Source organism: Hylobates moloch, unplaced genomic scaffold, assembly GCF_009828535.3.
Source record: "Hylobates moloch isolate HMO894 unplaced genomic scaffold, HMol_V3 SCAFFOLD_15, whole genome shotgun sequence".
Classification (NCBI taxonomy): Eukaryota; Metazoa; Chordata; class Mammalia; order Primates; family Hylobatidae; genus Hylobates; species Hylobates moloch.
This window is the reverse complement of record NW_026652290.1, coordinates 30851770-30857155: the sequence shown is the minus strand read 5'-3', so window position 1 is coordinate 30857155 and position 5386 is coordinate 30851770. Positions and strand designations below refer to the sequence as shown.

Below are 5386 nucleotides of genomic sequence, written 5' to 3'. Positions count from 1 at the left end.
TAGTTCATTTTCATGCTGCTGATAAAGACATACCTGAGACTGGACAATTTACAAAAGAAAGTTTTATAGGACCTATAGTTCCACATGGCTGGGGAGGCCTCACAATCATGGCAGCAGGCAAGGAGGGGCAAGTCACATCTTATGTGGATGGCAACAGGCAAAGAGAGAGCTTGTGCAGGGAAACTCCCGTTTTTAAAACCACCAGATCTCATGACACCCATTCACTGTCAGGAGAACAGCATGGGAAAGACCCACCCCCATGATTCAGTTGTCTCTCACAAGGTCCCTCTCATACCACACGGGAATTATGGGAGCTACAAGATGAGATTTGGTTGGGGACACAGAGCCAAACCACATCAGCAACATGTCAGAATACAGAAAAAATGTAAAATATCACTGTATTTCTATGTACTGGTAGTGAACTGTCAGATGTTAAAATTCAATTTCTTAGAATGGCATCAAAAATATGAAATACTGGCCAGGTGTGATGGCTCACGCCTGTAGTCCCATTGCTTTGGAAGGCTGAGGTGGGTGGATCACTTTGAGGCCAGGAGTTCAAGACCATCCTGAGCAACAGGGCAAAACCTCGTCTCTACTAAAAATACAAAAAGTTAGCCGGGCATGGTGGCCTGCACCTATAATCCCAGCTACTTGGGAGGCTGAGATGCAAGAACCACTTGAACCCGGGAGGCAGAGGTTGCAGGGAGCCGAGATCGCACCACTGAACACCAGCCTGGGGAATAAACTGAGACTCTGTCTCAAAAAAAAAAAAGAAAGAAATACTTATGGGTAAATCTGACAAAATAAGTGTAAGACCTGTACACTAAAAATTACAAAACATTGCTGAAATAAATTAAAGAAGACCTAAATACTGGGAGAGATATACTTTGTTTAAAGGTCAGAAGACTCAGTATTGCTAAAATGAGAACTCTTCCCAGTGCAGTGCTAATCAAATTTCTAGCAGGCTTTTTGTAGAAATTGAAAAGCAGATTTGAAATTCATATGGAAGTGCAAACAAAACCAAAAGAGCCAATATAACTTTGAAAAGTTGAAGTTCTAAAACTATCTGCTTTCAAGATTTATTATAAAGCTACAGGTGATCAAAATATTCTAGTACTAACAGCAAGATAGGGGAAAAGATCAATAAACCAAATAGAAAGTCCAGAAATAGATACACACACTCAAAAATATGGACAACTGATTTTGGACAATAGTGCAAAAGCAATTCAATGAAGGAAAGATAGCCTTTTCAACAAACGGTACTGGAAAAGTTAGATTCCTGTATGCAAAAACAGGCAAAAACAATGAACTTGGATGCAAACGTGCATCATATAAAAAGAAGTGATTCAAATGGATTGCAGATCTCAATGTAAAATCTAAAACTATAAACCTTTAGAAGAAAACATAAAAGAAAATCTTCATGACCTTGGGTTAGGCAGAGTTTTTGGGTATGACACCAAACACACAATCCATAAAAAATAAATTGATAAATTAGACTTTATCAAAATTTAAAATTTTCATTCTTTGAAAGATACTCTGAAGAGATTGAAAAAATAAGCCACAGACTGGGAGAAAATGTTTGCCAAGAATACATCTGATAATGCACTTATATCCAGAATATATGAAGAATTCTTAAAACTCAATAATAGGAAAATAGCCCCATTAAAAATAAAATAGACAAAGGATTTCAACAGACATTTCCCCAAAGAAGAGATATGGATGGCAATAAGCACATGAAAAGATGTCAGCATCATTAGTGAAGTTCAAATTAAAACCACCATGTGATACCACTACATATATTTTAGAATTGCTAAAATTAAGAAGACTGACCATATGGGGTGAGGATGTGGAGGAAATGAAATTCTCATACAATGCTGTTGGTAATGTAAAATCAAACAACCACTTTGGAAAACAGATTAAAGTTTTCTAAAAAGTTAAACATGCACCTACCACATGTCCCAGCCTCTCAGTTCTACCAGAAAAGAAAACAGATATCCATACAGAGACTTGTACACCAATGTTCATGGTACCTTTATTGGTAAATAGCCCCAAACTGGAGACAACTCAAAAGTTCATCAACAGATGAATGGATAAACAAATTGTGGTATATCCATACAATGGACTATTACTCAGTAAAAAAGAGAAAAAAGAAAATAATAATAATGGATAATCACAACATGGATGAATCTCAAAAATAATTATATTAAGTAAAACAAACCAGTCAAAAAAGACTATATACTGTTCATCCCATTTTAATAAAACTATAGAAAATGAAAATCTTTGGTGATATAAAACAAACTAGTAGTGAGGAAGAGAGGCCTGGGAAGGAAATTATAAATTACATGATGCAACTTTTGGGAGTGATAGAAATATTTACTATATTGATTGTTATGATGGTTTCATGGATATATACATATGCAAAAACATATTCTACACTTGAAATATGTAGAATTTTTGTAGGTTACTTACACAGCAATAAGCCTGCTCAAAAAAAGTAAATCAAGCAATGGAGGGTACCAAGATTTTACTTGCATATGACTGTTCTCTATCTAGCCTGCAAACAGGTGCACACAAAATCTGCATCATTAACTGGAGCTTGTCAGGCAACACCTCTGCAACAGTATGCAAATCACTGTGAGAAAGACAATAATTATGTTAAAAACCACCAAAATATGTTTGTTTCCACACACGTTTTTTTAAATTCCCAGATCTGGGCTGTCTGCAGTATGTGCCTGCCAGTTAACCTAACTTGGGGCTTTTCACTTTGGTTTAAAGAATCTGAAATTGAGCTCTGCCCAAGCTCTGCATGTGGTGATTCATGTGCATGGAAAGTACCTTGGGCTGACCACAAACTAGAGTTCCCTACAACTACATCAATGTCAAAACTAACCACTGTCTCCTAGCTTGTTTGTTTAAAAAAACATCCCATGGTCTTCAATTTGATCATTTAAAAATAATCTACAAGGTATACTGCTTTTCTGTTCTTGTTATTTCCTAACTTTTAAGATTTCTATTTTTTCACCCTGTAGATCTTGTTCTCACTAGAGAATAATTTCTACATTATGCCCAGGTTCTTCTGAGCTATGAAGGGGCCCAGACTTAAGGGCTGTTCTTGACACCCTAAATGTGCTGGGACCAGTCATTAAGGTGGTCCTGCCAGGACACAGCCATCTAAAGCAGCAATCTGCTTCCTGCCAGAAAATCTCGTGCCTCTGCAGAGCCTTTTCCAGAATGAACCACACAATGCTGAGGTAGGGTAGAAGGGGCAGGACAACAATAGGCCTGGGTATTCTAGAACAATAGACCTAGAACTTCTCATCAGCTCCTGTTTCTTTTCATCTCTAGGAAAGGAGAAAGAGACCGCCTACTGCATTTCTGTCACTCGCTGAAAAGGACATTCTGTCAGAGAATCTTCTAGCAAACTTCAAAGGGCAAAATCACCCCTTGTTACAGATAAAGCACAGAGAGCTTCAGCAGCTAACATTCCCTGGACAGGGCACAGCAAGGATTTGAACCTAGGCCAGTCTGGCCAGAACACCTACAAGGTTTCCTTAACTCAGTGTGCTATCTCCCCACGACTAGGTCACTACTGCTTTATAATCATCTTTGTAGCCACCAGTGGATTTTGCTCATCAGTATTTTTCAGGTAATTGATAGTTTAGATGTTCATCTGCAAGACGTATGCAGTTTTCATTGACATCTTTTGGAGAAACTGACAAACCTGAACTTGACTTAATGCTTTTGGAACCTTCCAAGATGTTATATAACTCTAGATAGAAGGCTGAGCCTCCACGATGTCAGGAATGTTGCATTCTTATTTCCCCATAGATAAACCCATTTGTCCACAAAGTCAAGGAGTCAGGCAGAGGCCCTTGCCATGGGACTTTTTAGGATAGAGTAACAAGCTTGGACTTTGCTCTATGACAGGGTTTTGCATAGGGAGTGGTATGATCAGATCCCTCAAGACAGAAAGCTTAGGGACCAGGCCAGAGTCCACTGCAGTAGCCCAGTCAAGAGAGGATGGTGACTTGGGCTTTAGTAGAGCCAGTTAGAATGAAAGAATTTGACACATTCAGAAATGGTTTTAGAGGTAGAGTCAAACTGGACCTGATAAAGAACTAGAGAAGTGGAGTGAGGATAAAGAGAAGAGCCATGACTGACTCAGAAGATTTTGTCTTGAAAAACTTGAGAACTCAAGACAGAGTGAAATAAAATCACATGTGGGAAAAATCTTGTGCTTTGTTTTGGACAACTTTGAAGTGAAATGTCTGTTAAGTCTAAGTGGGGTAGGCCATGGCGTACATGAATGTGGGCTCAGGATGGATACAGGCATTCAGGAGTTGTGAGCAAATAGAACTTAAAGCCATGAGAGAAGAAGGGGTCACCAAGAGAGACAGTGTGGCATAGAGAAGAAAAGGGGTGGGAGATGATCCCTGGGCAGAAAAGTCCTTAGAGCAGAGGGAACAGGCATGACTAAGAAGACTAAGAAAGAATATTCAGTTCAGCAGGAGGAGAGCAAAAAATGTGTGGTGTTCTAGAAGCGAAGAGAATAAAGGGCTTCAGGAAGGAGCAGTCAAGTGTATCAAATAAGATAAAGATAGACAAGTCCCCTGGATTGGGTAGGAATAAATAACAGCAGGCTGCCATACAAATGGTTCTATCTGCGCCATCTAAAAGAATATAGTTTATTCTCCATACATTTAATAAACACCTGCCATATGCCAGGTATCCTTTCAAGCACTGAAATGCAGATTCATAAAACATGGTCTCTGCTCTCAAGGAGCTCACAGTGGTAAGGAGGAAACAGGCAATAGCGAGTGTTTTCATTGCATTTGTGACCCCACTGATCTTGCAACAGCCCCATGCATCAGTTATTGCCATTATACCATTTTACTGATAAGGAAACTGTGGCAGGGAGGGGTCAAGCACCTTGGGTATTTGCCAGCGAAACTAAGGCTTGGTGGTAACATAAAACTTCCAAGTAGTAATTCACAAAGGTGACTGGGAAATGGAAGTGACCAGAAATCTTTGCACTATGAGGACAAGTTCGTGACCCTGATACCTTCTTGTCCAGGTAGCATAGCTCCAGACCAAATGTCTGCTGCCACCCACCCAAAAACTTGTTGGGTAAAAATGACTACACCTATAGTCAAATGATTTTTGACAAAGGTGCCAAACAGTTAGATGGCAAAAAGGAAGTTCTTTTCAATAAATGTTGCTGGAGCAACTAGATATCCATATGGAAAAAAAATCTTGACCACCTACCTCACACCAAACACTAATATTAACTTGAGAGGGATCATAAACCTAAGTCTGAAAACTAATAGTAAAGTTCTTCCAGAAGAGAACATGGGAGAATGTCTTCATGATGTCCAGGCAGGCAAAG

The 5386-nt window shown here is 39.2% G+C and overlaps 1 long non-coding RNA gene across 1 annotated transcript; it reads left to right on the top strand.

Moving 5' to 3' along the window:
- Positions 1 to 2916: 2916 nt before the first annotated feature.
- Positions 2917 to 4233, top strand: LOC116483216 (uncharacterized). Its single transcript, XR_004252215.2, has 2 exons — positions 2917 to 3251; positions 3346 to 4233. It is a non-coding gene; the product is annotated as an uncharacterized LOC116483216 (long non-coding RNA).
- The last annotated feature ends 1153 nt before the right edge of the window (positions 4234 to 5386 follow it).